Source organism: Erythrolamprus reginae, chromosome Z (assembly GCF_031021105.1).
Source record: "Erythrolamprus reginae isolate rEryReg1 chromosome Z, rEryReg1.hap1, whole genome shotgun sequence".
Classification (NCBI taxonomy): Eukaryota; Metazoa; Chordata; class Lepidosauria; order Squamata; family Dipsadidae; genus Erythrolamprus; species Erythrolamprus reginae.
The window spans coordinates 18127283-18149496 of NC_091963.1; positions in this window are offsets into that span (position 1 = coordinate 18127283).

Sequence of the window (22214 nt, forward strand, 5' to 3'; positions counted from 1 at the left end):
CAGGCCAAAGCCCATCGAGTCCAGCATTCTGTGTCACACAGTGCCCCCCCCCCAAATTGTACATGGGGATCTTGAGCAGAAAGAGAATGCAAAACCCTCCCTTTCCCTTGACCTCCAACAAATGGTACCCAAGGAATCCTTCCTGCCTCAACCAACATAGAGGCGGCACTTGGACATCCGTTTCAATAGCCATCAATCAACTTGGCATCCATGAATCTGTCTAATCCTGCCTTGAAGCTATCTAGGCTGACAGCTGTCACAACCTCTTCTGGAAGTGAATTCCATAAACTAACAACCCTCTGGGTGAAGAAATATTTCCCTTTATTTGTCCTCACTTTCTTACCTATGAGCTTTAGGGAGTGCCCCCTCGTCCTAGTATTGTGTGATAGAGAAAAGAATTTTTCTCTATCCACCTTTTCTATCTCATGCATGATTTTATACACTACGATCAAGTCACCCCTTAAACGCCATCTTTCAAGGCTGAAGAGACCAAGGCGTTGCAACCTGGTTTCATAAGGGAGGTGCTCCAATTCCTTTATCATTCTTGTTGCCCCTTTTTTGCACATTTTCCAGTTCCATTATATCCTTCTTGAGGTGCGGTGACCAGAACTGTACACAGTATTCCAAGTGTGGTCTCACCATCAATTTGTACAGAGTCAATACAACACTTACCAACTTATTTTCTATTCCCTTTCTAATCATGTCAAGCATGGAATTTGCTTTTTAAACTGCTGTTGCGCATTGGGTTGACATCTTCATTGAAGCCACATGACACATGAGGAAGTGAACCAATGGTGAAGTAAGTTAGCACCTATCCCTAATGGGTGTGTGTGCATGTGGAATGATAAATTCTGACTGGATGTATTGGATGGAGGATGGAAAATTTGTATTTATTTGCAATCATCTGGTTGTTAACACTTTCTTTCCTTCAGGGTCCCTGGAATCAGAGAGCAATTGCTTCTGTAATCTTCCTACCTGCATTGTAATTGGAAACATCATCTATTTCCAATGCACCATGCAATAGTTATTATATCATCACTCAAAACTGTTCCAAATTACAGAATTGCCTAAAATACAGCAGATTATAATAACATAACCACATTAATTTTAAGGTAAATGGATAAATCATTATTTTTTTAAAAAAAAAAATTAACATGGATATGTGTTGCAATAGCCACCAGATGGCACTAAAAGCCAGGTGATTTACTTTAACAAAAAATCTTTCTCCTTTCTTTCTTTCTTTCTTTCTTTCTTTCTTTCTTTCTTTCTTTCTGTCTTTCTTCCTTTCTCTTTTCTTTTCTTTCTTTTTTCTTTCTTTCTTTCATTTCTTCCTTCCTTTCTTCCTTCTTTCATTTTTCTTTCCTTCCTTCCTCTGGTGATATCCAAATTTAGTTTCCAGAATTTCCAATATTTTTATTAATTCATTGAAAGGGTAATAGATTGAGAGAAAATGATTTAGAAATCCATTGAAAGTGTTTGTCTTACATGGGAAGACAATTATTTTAAAATGTGGAGACAGAAAAATATATAAGTAAATGCACACCAAAACAACTAGTCACAGGAACAGTTTTTTCCCTGAATGCCATCACTCTGCTAAACAAATAATTCCCTCACCACTGTCAAACTATTCATTAAGACTGCATTACTATTATTATTAGTCTTTTCATTGTACCTATCACCCATCTCCTCCCACTTATGACTGTGTGACTGTAAGTTGTTGCTTGTATCCGTACAATTTATATTAATATTGTTTCCTGATTGGTTATTAGAACTCTATGACAATCATTAAGTGTTGTACCTTGTAATTCTTGACAAATGTATATTTTCTTTTATGTACACTGACAGCATATGCACCAAAGACTAATTCCTTCTGTGTCCAATGATACTTGGCCAATAAAGAATTCTATTCTATTCTATTCTATTCTATTCTATTCTACTCCACTCTACTCTATGCCATGCCTTGCCATGCCTTCTAGATGCTAGATAGTTAGATAAATAGGCAGGCAGAAATAAGAGCAAATCACACTGTCTTCTAGCATTAATGATGTTAACTTGTTTGATAATGAAATATCTGAAAACTACCAAACCAGTCAAATAAAGTCAAACCAGGAAGTTCAATTATTTGTGCTCCAGTTTCAAAGACTTTGAAAAAACATCTACCTGTACTTCTGGAAATTTGCAGTAGTTCCTACAAGTAACTCTTTTCAAAAAGTTCAAGCTATATAAAAGTAATTCTCGGCTTTCACAACAACTTAACTAAAGAAGCCAGCACTAGTACCGGTATGTCTCCTACGCCCCTTCAATTATTTGTAGGCAACCAGCAATGGAATAGCAGTCTAATATAAATAAGCCTCTGGTACTTAAGTTAGCTTTTAGAAAGTATTTTTGACTTCACTAACAATTCATAGTAATGAATGATAGATGCTTTGTGCTGGGTCTTTTGAAGAGATGTACCCTGAATGTCTATTGTTCCTTTCAAATGCCTTTTCCAACTGATTGGTATAAATGACAAAGCAAGGCAATTTAATTCCGCAACTACAATTACAAGGTTTGCCAAATATCAAAGAACTTGAAAGAAGAGGGAAAGTGAATTACAAAGTCAAACCAAGAAGGTCAATTATTTGTGCTCCAGTTTCAATAGGCTCACCTTGATCATGACTGGTATATTCCTTCAGTTTTGTTCACACAATTAGGCTTCTTTATTAGCAGCACTCAATACCTATAATTTCCAGACATAAAAAAAATTATATTCATCGTCAAGAACTTGTCAGACTTATTCAAATAAAAGCAATAATGAAATGTGTGACTTCTGTTCTGAGAGCAAAAAAAAAAAGAAGAAGAAGATTCTATCTTTAACGTTAATGCATACCCTGATGCTCTTAATCACACGTTACAAACCAGGTTCATTATTTTAATTGCAGATTTAGGCATGTGGTTCAAGGGGCTCCTTGTAGTGATAGTATACTACTTGTGGTGAAGAATTTGCAAAAGGAATTATGTCTATGTTACATTCAAATAAATCTGAAAGAGTAGTAGATCCTTGGAACAAACTTCCAGCAGACGTTGTAGATAAATCCACAGTAACTGAATTTAAACATGCCTGGGATAAACATATATCCATCCTAAGATAAAATACAGAAAATAGTATAAGGGCAGACTAGATGGACCAGGAGATCTTTTTCTGCCGTCAGACTTCTATGTTTCTATGTTTCTATGTTTCTATCTTGAATATTTCACTTGTATGAAATGCATCCAATACAATCCAGCAATGATCTGAATGTGGATTTCCATAAAGCTCCACTCCCAATTTTAGCATTAGCATTTAGACTATTATGATTATGATTATGATTATGATTATGACTATGACTATGACTATGACTATGACTATGATTATGATTATGATTATGACTATGACTATGACTATGACTATGACTATGACTATGATTTATAGGTCACGCTTCTTCTCGTGGACTCAGGGTGGCTTACAGAGATAAAATATAGCAAAGATTAAAAAATAATACAATACAGTTAAAACATTAAGAGAAATAAAAATAAAACCCAGTATAAAAAACAATCAATCATCCCTCATTCATACTGCTCCATGGTGTTTTACAGCCCTATCTAAATGGTTTACAGAAAGTAAGCATATTGTCCCCAATAATCCAGGTCCTCACTTACTGTACTCTAACCACTGCACCACCAAGACCCTTATATATGTGTGTGCGTGTGTGTATGTGTATGTGTATGTGTGTGCCCTTATATATGTGTGTATATGTGTGTGTGTGTGTGTGTGTGTGTGTGTGTGTATATAGCTGAAGGGATTGGAGACTGTAGCCTAGAGGATAATTCTCTGCCTTACAAGGCAAAGGTTGCAGATTCAAGTCCCAGTGGGTATGGCTAGCTGATGAGGCCAAAATAAGGCCAAAATAGATCTATCCTAGTCTCCCTTAATTTTCAAATTCAGCAAAAAAACATGTGACATATATATATATATATGTGTGTGTGTGTGTGTGTGTGTGTGTGTGTGTGTGTGTGTGTTTTTCATAGATTTTCACGGGTACAGGTATGACGGTCTTGGCATATTCGGGCTTCTTCCCGTGTAGGATTTGGAAATTTCTGGCGACGTTTCGACGAGATCCCACTCGTCATCTTCAGGCTGGTGTTTCTGTCCTTGTTCTAGGGCAAATACAGCGAGACCTGAGCTGCCTTCCTTTTATAAATACTGGTGGCTGGGTGTGGTTTGATGGCTCAGCAATTGCCTGCTGTGTAGAAACGTCCTGGTGAGTCAGTGGGGTAACACCTGGGGTCATTGATGTAGCTGAGGTAAGCTGATTAGTTAATGATTTTGGATTAGGCGTGGTATCCTGAGTAGTTGGAGCTTGCAGGCTACTTGATTGTTTTGCAATGTGTGTTCTGAGTCTGGTTTCAGTTTCTATGGCTGGGATACATTTGAGGGCTGGTTTCTAGATGTCTGGTAGGCAGGAGGTATCATCCCGCTTGTTCATATTTTGGGGATGTTTTTCTATCCCGATGGCTTCCATGGTTATTCTTTTGCTGTAGTGTTCTGTTTTGGAAATACTAAGTGAGTCTTGAGACTCTTGCGAAAGGCAAAGAGGGTGGGGGCCCCCCACAGAGAAGGCTCTTCCCCTAGGCCTTGCCAAATGATGGGATATGGAGAAGGCTAACTCTGTGGGGCCTAACTGGCCACTGGGATCATACGGCAGAAGGTGGTCCCATAAATAATCTGGCCCGATGCCATGTAGGGCTTTGTAGGTCATTACCAACACTTTGAATTGTGTCTGCAAACCAATTGGGAACCAGTGCAGTCTGTTAGAGAGACATGGGTATATCTGGGAAGGTCCATGACCGCTTGTGCGACTGTGTTCTGCACAATTTGAAGTTTACGAACACTCTTCAGAGATAGCCTCATGTAGAGAGCACTGCAGTAGTCTAACCTCGATGTGATAAGGGAATGAGTGACTGTGAGCAAAGACTCCCTGTCCAGGAAGAGCCACAACTGGTACACCAGGCAAACCTGGACAAACGCCCCTCTCACCACAGCCGAAAAATGATGAGTGCTATTTATATGAGTACTATTTTATCTGATAAGGAAAAGGAGAAAGATGGAAAAAATATCAATCAGATTACAAAGAATTGGAGATGTTCTTTCTATTCAGAATGGGTTTAGCAAGCAAGATAATCCCATAAGACTCAATCAGCAGATCCTCACCAATCATTCCTCCTCTGATCATTGCTTATTCTATAGCCATTTCTGTCAAGCAATTATTGCAATGTACTGCTCCACAGTTAATTCAGTATTTTATCTATATGCAAAGTATCTTCACTTTTTGGAAATGATTTACACTCTTTTTCTTCTAAACCATATTTTTTCTGCTATTTAAACAGTGGGCTATATCAGTTAATTGTCACAAAGATTTACCTTCATTTTCTATTCTCAAATGACCATAAAAGGACTTTAAACCACAAGATTTTAATGCAGGAATCTCTTTATCTTTATCATGAAATATTGCAGAAGATTCAGCCCTGTAACAAACAATTAGTTTACCTGGAAAGTTTGTCTCAAAGCCATTTATCTTGTTCCCAGAGGTGAAATAAATTTTATTGTAGCAAATCTCATGCTGTATAGGATATCAATCAAATTAGCAATATGTGACTCAGCCTAGCATGCAAATCTGTTCACTTCTAAAAATTCAGATTGAGCCCTCTGCCATCCTAAAATTTATCTCATTTCACTCTATAGCAAGACTAGCTAAACTGCTTAAACTGGATGGATATTTGATGAGAATATAAAATCTATTTTTTAATGCAACTCTTTGCTATCTCAGATTTTTCAACCCAGATTAAAAAGTTGTAGGTCTAGAATGATTTGTAGTATAACATACCTGAGTAATCTAGTTAAATGATAGTTGCTTTGCTGTTTTGTGATACTAGAGTACTGCTCAGGATGCAAGCAAACTATTCCAAAATTCATTCTTTTCCAATGAGGTGCTATCCAGAAATTTTATGAGATCTCCCAAAATTCTTAACCATGTTGATTAAGAATTCCTAAACAGTCTCTTTTAATACTAGGCTAGACTAACCATAATCCATAATATTTCAAGCTTCATTACTCTCAATTTACTGCCAGTTTCTTCACCCAGAGGGTCGTTGGTTTATGGAATTCACTTCCAGAAGAGGTCATGACAGCTGTCAGCCTTAACAGGCTCTGAGCTTCTGGTACTGGAAAAGTGAGATATCTCTTCAAGAAACATACTAGCAGTTAAACTACAATTGAAGAAGGGTGATATATATCCTAAGTAAGAACTCTCTGTGTACACACACATACACATATGGCAAGCTTATGATCCCAGTACTGAAGACAACTTGCAGTCTGCAGTGCAAGTAATCCTGTGATGCATTGGAGCATCTATATGAAGGGAAGTATTCAGTGTGCTATCCCAAGGCTCTGTCTTAGGCCTATTACTGTTCATCAATGATTTAGGTAAGGTTATAGAAAGGGAATTCATCAAATTTGCTGACCATCCCAGATTGTCAGGAAAACACTCCAGAAGATAGGTTTATGGTACAGTCTTGGCTCTAAGTAACAAAATGAAATTCAATTATGAGAAAACGAAGGTTCTACATTTAAGCAAGAAAAACCAAATGCTCAGAATAGTTTAAGTGATACCTGGCTAAATAGTAGTAATTATAAGAGGGATGTTGGAATCCTTTAAATATGAACCACCCCAAGTCTCTGGAGAAGGACGGCATATTATTATTATTATTATTATTATTATTATTATTATTATTATTATTATTATTACTACTACTACTATTATTATTAATAATAATAATAATAATAATAATAATAATAATAATAATAATGTACTGCAGTCTTAGGCTGCATTTATAGAGCAATAGAATCAAGATCATGTGAAGTGTTAGCACCACTTTATAACATCTTGGTAAAACACAACCTGAAATGCTACATCCAGTTTGAGCCACCATGTTATAAAAAAGATGTTGAGTCCATTCCAACTGTTATTCTGTTAAATATTCTGTAAAAATTAACTGGATTCTTTGGCATGTTTGACAAAAATCTGAGCTTGAGTCAGACCTAGGCCACAAGTTATCCATGCCACATCTTCTTCAATTGGAACCACATAATATACAACCTTTGCTACAGAAGCAGTCACTGAAATGCTGATTCTGTTCTGAAATTACTGCAGTTGTCCCATAAAAATAGCTTTATAATTCATTATGTGAAATTTCATTATCTTCAGCAGGTGCAATTGTTCCATGCTCATTTAAATTACATGGCAATTAATTTTATTAATCACAATATCACTAAAACTCATTCTTCCTCTAATGAATTGAGATACTTAAATATTGTGTGCTTTATTCCCTCCCTCACCACCACCCCATCTTCATAACAATGGGAGGTAGATTAAATTAAAAATAATAATTGGAAAATTTCAGTCACTGTCCTTTATGACTCAGTAGAGAATTGAACCTTTATTTTCCTAGACTTGGTCTGACATTTTAAGTCAACTTTATGTAACCTTGCGCTACAGTTGCCATGATGGGTGTTGTGTTAATCCAATAAATTTACAAGGTAGTAGATGGATGTTCTTTTGAGGTTGTGTTGTGTGTGTGTTATGTGTGTATCAGTGTTCCACTTGGTGATGTTCCTTTCTATTTTTTATTAGTTGTTTTCTATTTAATTATCTCTTTTTTAATTCTAACCCACCTAAAGGCATGATGGGAGACTCAAAACTGAAATAGTAAACGATTAAATATTAAACTGTTGCATTATCCATTTTATTTGAATGCATGATGAGTAGTTGATATGGTTTACCTACACAGTGAAAAGCTTCACATTGATTTCTGTAGCTAAATTATTTTTAAAACGTTGGAGCAGGCATAGCTGAATTTCGTCTCGTTATTTGGCTATCCACCAAATAAGACTATTCTAGTTGTTCTTTAAAAATAATAATAAAAGAATAGTAAAATCAAATTAAAATTAAATCGATACAGTACTAAAAATAACAAGAGTTTATTTGCCTTGCTGCACTCACTATATTTTACTAGTACCGTATCAATGATGGCTTGACCGATACATCAGAACATTGCTCAAACAGTATTTCCTTGAAAAGCAGCTAAGTTTCAGTCTTAATTGTCTCCATACTTTAGCCAGACACCATCAATTCTGAATTAATTTACAGCCCTCATAACTGATTTAGCATGCCTATTAACATCCACAAGTGAACCTCCTGTCAATCAACATGTAATTCAACAAGAGCTGCCCTGTTAAACTCCAATTAAATGCTTGTCAGGGATTCTCAGCTAGCTGGGTTAGCCTATTTGGTTTCACTGCAGTCCACTTGCAACTCCTAGTAGCTGCACAATCTGCCTTAAATGGCAGCAATTTTATGGTTCATTAGCAGGGAACAATGTTCGCTCACTGCTGGTATCTCTTGTTCGACAGGTGTACGTAGCTACCTGGTGAGGAAAGAGAATGACATGGCTTTTCACTTATAAAGTAGTTAATCAGTTTGATAAATGGAGGCTGTTGGACTTCCCTAATGGATAGGTCAAAGGGGATAATTTAAGACACACTTAGAGAAACAGTAGAGAGCAATGTTTTTTGAAAAGCAGCTGTGGATCTTGATTAAAAATAAGAATAAAAACAACCAATCAGGGGTTGAAATAAAATCCTGAGGAACTAGATAGTTCAAAGCAGGAAAGAATATTTTTAAGGTGGCAACCACAGTGTATGAGTGAAGCCCTTTTTAGCTAGGTAAAAAAGAGAGTGAGTATTTTCAACACCAATGATCACCAACATTTTTGACACTTTCTTTACAAGATATCCCTGACAGAAAATAGCAGGGAAATCACACTAGCATTTTTTTTATTGGTTCACACAATATAGTCTACTTACTAAGCTTACAATTTAGCAGCTGTCTTTATCATTTAGCAGTATTAAATGTGGTAAATATTATTGTGGCCAGATTTTAGGGTGGAAGATGAGTCCAGCCTATTTGATTAAGTCAATGGGTCAATAAATTGTTCCAAACCAGAAAATAAATTCATTCAGGCACCAGGATAAGTTCATTTTATGTACATGGTGCATTAAATCTAATGCCAAGGTTTTTAACACATTTTTCACTGATAAAGTCGCTCAGATCCGGGCGGACCTCGACTCCGATTGGATAACAGAGTCGACTGACAACGAGTCAGTCGAGGTGATTGGGGCTCGTACTTGACCATCTGTCTGGGAAGAGTTTGATCTGGTGACACCTGATGAAGTGGACAAGGCCATTCGAGCTGTGAATTCTGCCACCTGTTTACTGGATCTGTGTCCCTCCTGGCTGGTTTCGGCCAGCAAAGAGGTGACACGGAGCAGGGTCCAGGAGATTGTCAATGCTTCCTTGGCGAGGGGGTCCTTTCCAGCTCCTTATAAGGAGGCACTTGTGCACCCCCTCCTCAAGAAGCCTTCCCTGGACCCAGCCATTCTCAACAACTATCGTCCAGTCTCCAACCTTCCCTTTATGGGGAAGGTTGTTGAGAAGGTGGTGGTGCTCCAGCGGTCCTTGGAAGAAGCCGATTATCTAGGCCCTCAGCAGTCGGGATTCAGGCCCGGTTACAGCACGGAAACTGCTTTGGTCATGTTGATGGATGATCTCTGGCGGGCCCAGGACAGGGGTTTATCCTCTATCCTGGGGCTTCTTGACCTCTCAGCAGCTTTTGATACCATCGACCATGGTATCCTTCTGCGTTGGCTGGAGGGGTTGGGAGTGGGAGGCACTGTTCTTCAATGGTTCTGCTCCTACCTCTCCGGTTGGTCGCAGTCGGTGTTAGTGGGGGGTCAGAGGTCAATGTTGAGGCTTCTCCCTTGTGTGGTGCCTCAGGGGTCAGTCCTCTCCCCCCTACTATTTAATATCTACATGAAACCGCTGGGCGAGATCATCCATGGGCATGGGGTGAGGTATCATCAGTACACTGATGATACCCAGTTGTACATCTCCACCCCATGCCCAGTCAACGAAGCAGAGGAAGTGATGCGCTGGTGCCTGGAGGCTGTTGGGGTCTGGATGGGTGTCAACAGACTCAAACTCAACCCTGATAAGACAGAGTGGCTGTGGGTTTTGCCTCTCAAGGACAATTCCATCTGTCTGTCCATCACCCTGGGGGGGAATTATTGACCCCCTCAGAGAGGGTCCACAATGTGGGCGTCCTCCTCGATCCACAGCTTACATTAGAGCACCATCTTTCAGCTTTGGCAAGGGGGGCATTTGCCCACATTTGCCTGATGCACCAGTTGCAGCCCTATCTGGACCAGGAGTCAATGCTCACAGTCACTCATGCCCTCATCACCTTGAGGTTCGACTACTGTAACACTTTCTACATGGGGCTACCTTTGAAAAGTGTTCGTAAACTTCAGATTGTGCAAAATGCAGCTGTGAGAGCAATCATGGACTTCCCCAGGTATGCCCATGTCACAGCAACACTCTGCAGTCTGCATTGGTTGCCGATCAATTTCCGGTCACAATTCAAAGTGTTGGTTATGACCTATAAAGCCTTTCATGGCATCGGACCAGAATATCTCCAAGACCGCCTTCTGCCGCACGAATCCCAGCGACCGGTTAGGTCCGACAGAGTTGGCCTTCTCCAGGTCCCATCAACTAAACAATGTCTTTTGGCGGGACCCAGGGAAAGAGCCTTCTCTGTGGTGGCCCCGGCCCTCTGGAACCAGCTCCCCCTGGAGATTAGGATTGCCCCCACCCTCTTTGTCTTTCGCAAACTTCTTAAAACTCAGCTCTGCCACCAGGCATGGGGGAATTGAGACATTTTCCCCAGGCTTATATAGTTTTATTTATGGTATGCTTGCGTTGAATGGTTTTTAAATTAATGGGTTTTTAGATACTTTTTAAAAATTAGATTTGTTTATAGTATACTGTTTTATTACTGTTGTGCGCTGCCCCAAGTCTGTGGAGATGGGCGGCATACAAATCTAATAAATAAATAAAATAAATAAATAAATAAATAAATTTATTGGAAGCTCAGCCCAAGAAATTTTGTTTATGATTTTTATTAAAAATGTAAAATGATATTGATGTTTTCTTATAAAATTTCAATAATGGTTTTGAATAGTCACCCACCTCGTCTATAACCAGGCTGTAACCCAGTGAACCTTAATTACAAATAATAAATGCTCATATCTACCTGAGGATAATGATTCAAGAATTATATAACAAATTAAACATTTCTGTCTGGGTACCTGTTAGACTTAGTGAAGAATAAGTAGTCAAGTATAATAATTATAACCGAGTATACTTTGGGTTAGTTGCAAATTTAATTTTGTATTATTTTCTGTATGTTTAGCATTAAACATGGGGGAAGAGCCTTTGTGGTGGCGGTCCCGACTCTCTGGAACCAGCTCCCCCCCAGAGATTAGAACTGCCCCTACCCTCCTTGCCTTTCGTAAACTCCTTAAAACCCACCTTTGTCATCAGGCATGGGGGAACTGAAATATCTCCCCTGGGCCTATACAATTTATGTATGGTATGCTTGTATGTATGTCTGCTTAATAATGGGGTTTCTTAAATATTTTAAATTGTAAATTATTAGATTTGTCATGAACTGTTTTTATTGTATTGTGAGCCGCTCCGAGTCTACGGAAAGGGGCGGCATACAAATCTAATAAATAAATGAATGAATGAATGAATGAAAGACAGAAAGAAAGAAAGAAAGAAAGAATGAATGAATGAATGAATGAATGAATGAATGAATAAATAAATAAATAAATTTGATATTTTAAGCTCCAAAGTTAGGCTTTGAGAAACAGTTCCATTCTATAATTAAGTAATAATTTGCAGATTTTGGAGAGGAAGTATAGCGTGTAAGGAAACTCTCAATAACAGTACCCAGGGTTCAAATAGTCCTAAAATTAAAAATGCTAAATTAGTAAAATTTCTCAAGATTGATCAAGAAAGCAGCAAACTCATTCTCTAAGAACAAAAAGAAGCAATGTGTGTTCCCTGCTGTCTAGAACAGCTGATCAGCAGTATTCTGGGAGGCCGAGCCAACCACCAATCAGCTGCTCGGTTCCCACTAGAGGCTGCAGACATGGAGAAAACAGCTTTCTCCATGTCTGTCTACTGAAAAGTAAGGCCGGGATCCAGCTTTTGCTTAGCTGACAGGAGGTGGGTATAATGGAGTAGAGCCTTGATGAGCCACATGCTCATCAAGCATGTGGCTGCGATAACATGCTGAAACTGACCAGGCTGTTCGCTGTTTGCAACAAGGAATATAGGAGACAGGGCAGATTTTTTTTTCTTCCTTTTCTCTTATAAAGCTAATGTGCATTTTATGGTCCGGAGCATCCTATAGATCAAAAAATGTGGTTACTTAATCTCTTGATACAGAAAGATAAATATGATTGATTTGATTAAGCATAATAAAGACCATTAGTGAAGGCCTCAAGTAATTAAACATATTATTTATTTATTTGTTTGTTTGTTTGTTTGTTTGTTTGTTTGTTTGTTTGTTTGTTCGTTCGTCCGTCCATCCATCCATCCATCCATCCATCTATCTATCTATCTATCTATCTATCTATCTATCTATTTATCTATTGAATTTGTATGCCACCCCTCTCCGTGGACTCGGGGCGGCTAACAACAGTGATAAAAACAATATGTAGCAATCCGATAATAAAACAACTAAAAACCCTTATTATAAAAATCAGACATACATACTGACATACCATGCATAAACTGTAGAGGCCCAGGGGGAAAGAATATCTCAGTTCCCCCATGCCTGACGGCAGAGGTGGGTTTTAAGGAGCTTACGAAAGGCGAGGAGGGTGGGGGCAATTCTGATCTCTGGAGGGAGTTGGTTCCAGAGGGCCGGGGCTGCCACAGAGAAGGCTCTTCCGCTGGGTCCCGCCAAATGACATTGTTTAGTTGACGGGACCCGGAGAAGGCCCACTCTGTGGGACCTAATCAATTGCTGGGATTCGTGCGGCAGAAGGCGGTCCCGGAGATAATCTGGTCCAGTGCCATGAAGGGCTTTATAGGTCATAACCAACACTTTGAATTGTGACCGGAAACTGATTGGCAACCAATGCCCTTGATTGCTCTCGTAGCTGCATTCTGCACGATCTGAAGTTTCTGAACACTTTTCAAAGGTTCGGAATCATGTCATAGGTCTCTAGAAACATCCATCTCATGGGAATTATGCTCTGAGATATCCATTGGTGGCACATTGTCATCTTCTGAAATATTTTTCCTATGCATTCTGGTTAGTACCTTCAAATGGGCTTTTGTAGGAAACAATACCAGTGCATCAGTAGTGCTAAATTTCTCAGTTTGAATAAAACAACTTTTAAAGAATCAGGAAAGCTATTTTAAAAACTGAAAGTTTAGGGAAAGTTTTCTACCCATCTTCTCTTACTTGATTTTATACTTGAGCGAGTTACTTTCTGCATTTGCATTTCCTACGAATTAATGAGGAAAAGGGCAGATGTTAGGCAAATGGTCCACATTTTGCCTCTGTCTCCCAAGTGCAAGGGCCAAACACATTCATCACCATCTGTTTCTTTCCGTTTCCTGATCCTTCTAAGAACCTGGCAGCATCAAGCAGATGGAGAGAATCAGCAGGATGCATTCTGGACTAATAACAGCCCCAGATTTCTTCAACTTGCCAAATAAGTCCCTTGTGGTACTAAGGTAGCTCTGCTAAAAAAAAAAAAAAGACCTAGAGAAGAGGAACATTTCATTAACATATGTGTAAGGTGAATATTTCAGGCCATTTCATGACTTGAAATTGCAACAGAGATTTTCAGAGCTGCTTGACAAAAATGTTTGGAACTTTTCTGCAAACTCTTAAGTTCAGATTCCGCAGGTGATGAAATCAAAATATAGTGGTACCTCTACTTACAAATTTAATTCGTTCCGTGACCAGATTCTTAAGTAGAAAAGTTTATAAGAAGAAGCAATTTTTCCCATAGGAATCAAAGGGCCGTGCTGGCTTTTTGCCCCAACGATGAGCAGGCGAACACCCGCCCTCCCTCCCTATCTTTCAGTGTGCTACAGGGGTCACCTTTAGGGAGCCAAATAGGAATTTTTGGTGGTCTCGGTATTTACCTGCGACCATTTTTCACCTATTCCACACTGAAGGTGCGGGACGGATGGTTAAGGGGTGTTTGTTAAGTGATTAGTTCTAATTGGCTTACCTTTGGTCATTGGGTTGGCAGGTTAGGGGCAGAAATTGGGAGGTGTTAGCAACTGTGTGTTCCCCATTGGGCATCCTTGGGGATGATTGGCAGACTCTCTTCAAGGGCTCGTGGTGGCTTTTAAACTGGCCTGGGCAATTGGGGAGAAGTTGCCTCTGGGTCTCGCCCATTTCAATTTCCTTTCAGGGATTGGACGGTGAGACCTCCCACATGCATTGCATGGCTGGGATCCAGGTGAGGGCGTGGTCCCCTTCACCTGGATCAGCATGGAGCTATGCCCCGAGTTGCCCAGGAAGTTTTTATTACGTCATTTCCGCCCCAAATGTTCTTAGTTGACCTCTGCAGGTCCCATTTTAGTTTTGAATTAATTAAATAAATTTATTTAATTAATAAAAATAACCCAGTTTAAATCCAGTTCTGCGTCCGCGTTGTTACTCTGCTTCCGCTGCAATGATATATTTCTCATGAGATACAGCTTTTGGATGCTCTTTTATAGATGTGTCTTGTACAATACATTGCAAAAACCTAGGATATGAGCTCTTGGTCCAGGAGCAGACAAAATTGTTGTATAGTATAAAGCTATGGAAAAGTCATCCTGAAGCTGTAAGCCCAGAAGGACTCCCCCTCTCAAGTTACATATAGATTTTGTTCAGGAAATTTCCATCCATTCCAGAGTTATGTCCTAGGACAGTGATGCCAAACCTTTTTTTCCTCGGGTGCCGAAAGAGCATGTGTGTGAGCTATCATGCTTGTGCAATGCCCACCACCCATAATTCATTGCCTGGGGAGGGTAAAAACAGCTTCTCCCAACACCTGGAGGCTCTCTGAAGGCCTGAAATGGCCTGTTTCCCAACTGGTGGGCCCAGTAGGCTCGTGTTTCACCCTCCCCAGGCTCCAAAGGCTTCCCTGGACCTGGGGGAGGGTAAAACCCCTGGAGGTTCTCTGGAAGCCAAAAAGTGCCCTCCCAGAGCCTCTGTGAGAGCCAGCACACACATGCACGTTGGAGCTGAGCTAGGGCAACAGTTCAGCTGCCAGCAGATATGGTGCCACATGCCACCTGTGGCACCGATGCCATAGGTTCACCACTGTCCTAGGACATGGAGGCCCTGAAGTCCAGAACTACTCTGTCTTGCTATAGTTGAATTGAAGCTTACTCTTCCCCATCAAGACACTTGGAGCCTCCAGGCACCAAGACAACTTCATAACAGACATAAAACTGGGAATGATCTGCATACTGATGATAGATCACTGTATGATATCAAATTTATTTAGCAGCTTGAGATAGAAGCTGAAGAAGAAAGCGCTCCAAGCCCTGGAAGATCCCACAAAGCCTTACCCATTAAGCAAAGTTACAAATAACAGTAATAATAAATTAAACCGTAGGCAAAGTAGATAACCACAAAATCTGGCAATGAGCAAAAGCAGGGAAATTTGGGGAATAGGCAGAGGAGTTAATTCCAGCTGCGTAAGGCTAAGCCTTAAGCACAAAAGCATACAAAGCCAGAATTAATAAGAAAGCAACAGATAGTAAATGTCATATTTGCAAGAAAACAAGAAGAAACGGTGAGTTAACTGCTACAATAATATCATACAGAAACAATAATGGCAAAGTAGCAACCATGGTGCACTGGAATATTTGCAAGAAATTTTCCTGCAAGGAAGAATATGCCTGGAGACCTCACCTACAAAAAGATATTGACAAAATTGAACGGGTCCAAAGACGGGCTACAAGAATGGTGGAAGGTCTTAAGCATAAAACGTATCAGGATAGACTTAATGAACTCAATCTGTATAGTCTGGAGGACAGAAGGAAAAGGGGGGACATGATCAAAACATTTAAATATGTTAAAGGGTTAAATAAGGTTGAGGAAGGAAGTGTTTTTAATAGGAAAGTGAACACAAGAACAAGGGGACACAATCTGAAGTTGGTTGGGGGAAAGATCAAAAGCAACGTGAGAAAATATTATTTCACTGAAAGAGTAGTAGATGCTTGGAACAAACTTCCAGCAGACGTGGTAGATAAATCCACAGTAACTGCATTTAAACATGCCTGGGATAAACATATATCCATCCTAAGATAAAATACAGAAAACAGTTTAAGGGCAGACTAGATGGACCATGAGGTCTTTTTTTGCCATCAGACTTCTATGTTTCTATCTATGTTTCTACAATAATATCATACACAAACAATAATGGCAAAGTAGCAACCATGATGCATTGGAATATTTGCAAGAAATTTTCCTGCAATGAAGAATATGCCTGACTAAAAAGTAAAAAGAAAATGAAGATGCTAAAGTGCTCTGAGACAAACAAACAACACCTGCCATATAACATCCCAGATTTAACAATTGCCATTAAAACTAAAACCCTGGATAAAGGAAGTGACAAAAACTGCAGACAGCAAAATGGAAGAGAAAGAACTGAAGAAAAGCATAAACTTTTAAGATTTGTGAGTAGAAAGAGAATGACTGTGGCTAAAGAAAATAAAGTTAAATATCAAAAGTAATAAACAATTCCGAACATCTGGAGCACCATTTGAATACTATCAGCATTTATAAAATTCCCATCAGCAAAAGACATCTTTATTTGGAACAATTTACAATTTAACAATAACAACGTGTTGTGAGCCGCCCCGAGTCTTCGGAGTGGGGCGGCATACAAATCTAAGTAATAAATAAATAATAAATAAATTTAACAATTAACAATTTAAAGATATCATCCTGTGATCATATCTTTAACAGCATCAATCAACATCTGCCTAACCCAGTTATGTAGGAAGGATTCAGTAGAAGGCTAGAAATGCCAGATCCAATTTAAATATCTGGCTAAATGTGAAGATCAACCATAACAACAACCAGAATAATGATCAAATATGCATTTTTTTTCTTTTTGTACTGTTTTATTCTATAATTCATAAAAGCATAGTAATAATTTTCTCCTGCTGAAAACGTAAACTACAGTTCACAGTATGAAATGGCATCTGGCAATACAGTGCAGGATAAAGAATGAATGCAGAAGGAGTAAGACAAGATATATTTCTCTTGGCCAATATTCCACCACTTTAATTTTTGCCTTGTGAGAAATTTGAGATTCATTTTCTTTGAGTTTTAAGCATAAATACCAATTCTGTACTAAGATTTGTACCTCCCCCTCCCAACATGTAATAAAATAGTATAAGATTATTAAGATTACCTCATTTCATGCATGGCGGTTCTGCTCCATAGTTCTTTCTTCTAAGTTACTCTAGATGTTGGATTATACAATGTGATCATGCCTCATTTAAATTTCTCATGAGTTAGTGCACGGACTTTGTTTTAATTTAACCACAGCCCAAATGAATGAGATTTAAAGGAACACATTTTATTTACAACTAGGGAAACAAAAATTACGTGTGTCCCCGCCCTTGAAAACATCACATTTATTTCATGAAATTAATATAAATGATTATTCAAGTTCGTAAATTAAAACAGTTTCTCTATTCATGATATAGAAGGAAAAGAAAATTGATGGACACAGCAGTATTTGAAATGTAATATTTCCCCCCATGATGCATTGGTCCCTGGTAACCTTTTGAAACTTTCACAGAGGTTAATATCAATTTGGAAATGTCACCGTGGGAAAGAAGAGCTGAATTCAGGGCTAATTATTGTTCAGCAAATATCCTGAGGTGTCAATGGTGTGGATCAGTTTTAGCAGAGGACAAAAATATTCCAAATAAAATACTGCAAAGGAAAAGCAAGATAGTATAAATTTGGCACAAGAAATATGAAGGTTAAGAAGGAGCCTCTGTTTTAAGCTTGCATGAATTTTTCCACTCTGCAAATCAGTTAGAAAAATAATAATAGCAACTTTGCTTAATATGACCCTAGGGTATTATTCTCAAGGTCAAGGATATTTCCATGGCTTGAAAAGATGTAATATTAACAAAAAGACTGTAAATAGTACAGACTGTGGTTAGAATAGAGAAGGTCTAAATTCAGTCACTGGAGAGAAACTGCAAACGAAAAAGTAAGTTATTGGTACTGATTTTCAAATCACGTGAAATAAAAATTGCTGTTTTCAAAAAAAAAAGCATATGCAAGTTTTAGAAACATAGAACACATAGAAGACTGATGGCACAAAAAGACCTCATGGTCCATCTAGTCTGCCCTTATACTATTTCCTGTATTTTATCTTAGAATTGATATATGTTTATCCCAGGCATGTTTAAATTCAGTTACTGTGAATTTACGAACCACATCTGCTGGAAGTTTGTTCCAAGCATCTGCTACTCTTTCAGTAAAATAATATTTTCTCACATTGCTTCTGATCGTTCCCCCAACTAACCTCAAATTATGCCCCCTTGTTCTTGTGTTCACTTTTGTATTAAAAACACTTCTCTCCTGAACCTTATTTAATCCTTAAACATATTTAAATGTTTCAACCATGTCCCCCCCTTTCCCTTTTGTCCTCCAGACTACACAGATTGAGTTCATTAAGTCTTTCCTGATAAGTTTTATGCTTAAGACCTTCCACCATTTTTGTAGCCCGTCTTTGGACCCGTTCAATTTTATCAATATTTTTTTTGTAGGTGAGGTCTCCAGAACTGAACACAGTATTCCAAATGTGGTCTCACCAGCGGGATCACAACCTCCCTCTTCCTGCTTGTTATAACTCTAGCTATGCAGTCAAGCATTCTACTTGCTTTCTCTACTGCCTGACTGCACTGTTCACCCATTTTGAGACTGTCAGAAATCACTACCCCTGAATCCTTTTCTTCTGAAGTTTTTGCTAGCACAGAACTGCCAATACAATACTATAGTCTCTCCTACATCTCATATATCTCTCCTATATCTCATATAATAGTCTCTCCTATATCTCCTATATCTTCTCTACTATATCTCTATAAGCTTCATTGTATGTTATTATGTATTGGACAAAATAAATAAATAAAAATTAATAAATACTCAGATTGAGGATTTGTTTTCCCCGAGTGCATTATTTTGCATTTGGAAACATTAAACTGCAGTTTCCACTGCTTTGACCACTTATCTAGTAAAGCTAAATCGTTTGTCTGATATCTACGCTTCAGCCACTGCAAATCCACTGAACTATCCAGGGATTAACTCCAATCTTCACTAATTTATCTATCAGCTCTTTATGTAGAACCATATCAAAGGCTTTGCTGAAGTCCAGACAAGCAATATCCACAGCACCACCTTCATCCAACATCTTTGTGACATAGTCAAAGAAATCAATGAGATTAGTTTGACATGATTTGTCCTTTTGATTTCCATTGTACAAAATCTTCTCCAACAATCACAACTGTATTAATATCCCTGCAACCATCTTCAGCCTCTCCGATTCTCACCCTTTCATAAAATTCAAGGGAAATCTATGAGGTCAACAAGAACCCATTATATTCTTATTAATATTATTATTGATATTCCTATTCAGGAATTGATCTAAAGAGATTATGCATTCAGATCTTGTTGGAGAATTTCTCCTTCTGTTGGAGAAACCAACAATCCAACCTGTCAGTTTATCTGACCACAAACTGGGTGGAGAATTTTGAAATGACATGTGTCAACTCTCCACAAAATAATAGAAAAATGTATGAAAGGTGTTCTGTCTGGGTTCCCCCAGACCTCAACACCAACTGGAAAAAACAGCCAGACACTCTGGTAGAAGCCAAAAGTATTTTATAGCTGGAAAAAATAAACACAGAGGAAAACCTGTTCTTCCCAACAGACAGGCTATAATACGTTACAGCAGAGTCCTGATGTCCAGACAATACAGCAAGCTTCTTGCTGGCACCCCCCCCCCCCCCAAGGTTTCAATAGTCAAAGGCACAAACCAGGATTCCAAGACGCCAAAGTTCACAGCCAGGTCCCAAGACTCTCAAAGATAAAACTCCACGAGCCAGGAAGGGTGGGTCTGCCTTTTAGCCTTTCCAAAGAGCACCACACCCAAACCCAGCTGTTGCCTCTTTAATGCTGAAAGTACTTAGCCAATTGATTCCTTCTCTGAGTAGCTCTTCTCTGTCGCAGATCAATTATGGCTTGTGCATTTTCCTCTAAGGAATCCAGGCTGCTTGCTGGGGAGAGCTCCCTCTGGTGGAACTCTGGCTGTCCTCCCTCTTCTTCAGCCTGGGATTCCTCCTCCTCGTCTGCCTGCACCTCCTGTTCCTCAGCCTCTCCCTCTGAGCTGGAAACCGACAGAAGATCAGCCGTTCCCTGAGGGGCCTCAGACGGAACCACAACAAAAGGAAAGAAAATGTGGGTGAAAAAAATCAAACCAGCAAATCTTGCTACTTCTCCTCGATTAAATAACAAATAATACTTGATTCAGTGTACTTCACAAAATGGAAGATTTCAAGAAGGAACTTTTCTTATTTTGTATTAAGTGCCCCTGGAGTGGAGTTGCCTTCCCCAGTTATTATAGGTTTATGGTTGGATTATTGTATTATTTAATTTGGCCAATTTACCCTGAGGTAATTGGTATTATTAAAAAAAAAACAGTCTGAAAACAATTTGAGAAAAATTATGGATTGTATCCAGAACCATCAGATCTAGCCTGTCTTTTAAATATATCAAGCTATTTTTGTATTTGCATTACAAAGGACTGACATGAAAGTTTGCACTGCAGATCAAGAGAAGAAAAGCAACGTAAATATACATACTGGTAATATCCAAGTAGTCATACAGGTAGTGAGGGACTGCTACCCCACAGGAGAGGATGCCCTGGGAGTAGTAAATTTATGCACTATTTATTGAATAAATTGATTTTTTAAATTGTCCTTCCTTCTCTAGTACCTCAGTATGATCCTTAATTACTTTTAAAATAGAAAATAATTAAATAGTATGTTTTTACCCATAAATGCTTGCATCATTTTAATCATTATCTAGAACTGAACTTTTATAGCAATTAAAGAAAATTGAGCTACTTGCCTAATCTGTTATCATACTGAACTTTGTGGGTTCGGTACAAAACCTTAAAAAATTACTGTGCTCCTCAACAAATAATTCTGTCTATCATTTCTCCTTTTTGTGGCTATTCAAATAATGTGACTTAATCAACTGAAAAAGAGTCCAAGCACCTATTTGAAAACTTATCTTGGTCGGTAAGCCACTCTCACCCAGTCACATGACCTTTAAGCCACCCCCAGTCACATGATTGTCAAACAACTGTCACCTGGTCACATGGCCAGCAAGCCACTCCTACTGGGTAATATCACCGTCAAGCCACACCCACAAAATAAGCTACACCCACAGTGTGGCAGCCCATCACCGCATACAATATTTCCTGATACAAATTTAGTGATATTTTTAAAAGGATTTCAAGCTTCCAAGAATAAATTCTTGAAAACCAGTGGAACAATCTGTGGTTGTGGACAGTGAGTTCTTAGATTTAACCCATTAATATTAACTCTCTTCCACTACTAATATAATATCAGTAATAAAACTGATAAACCACATACTCCAGAGCACTAAATAGATGTTTAATCATTTACTCCTTTTTATGTAGGACACAATGGAAAATCACAGCCTTTTCTAACTTCCTGCCTTCCAGATGAGTTGGATGACATACTCATTCTATTTAGACCCTACCGAGAAAGTTGGCATAATAGTCAGAACATGGTATGCAATTGAGGTCTTATTTTGACTGAAAGCCTAAATCCTCTCTTTTTATCTGGAATGAACTCCATCATCGAACTCAATGGGACTTTCTTAGGAGTAGAAAGGGGACCAAAGTTTAATACATATAAAATATTTTCAGTTAAACATTGAATTTCTCTCACTTTAGGGTTTAAGATTTCTCTTCAATGCAGGTAGTCTTTCTGTTGCTAAGCAAAACATTGGTTAAGTAAATTATGACCTTTCTTTCCATAGTTAAGTAAATCTTTAAAGTTGTTAAATTAGCAAATAAAATAGTCAATGATATTTGTGGTACATTTTTAAATGTTCAGTTGCCTAAGTTTCATGTTTTTTATTCTTAT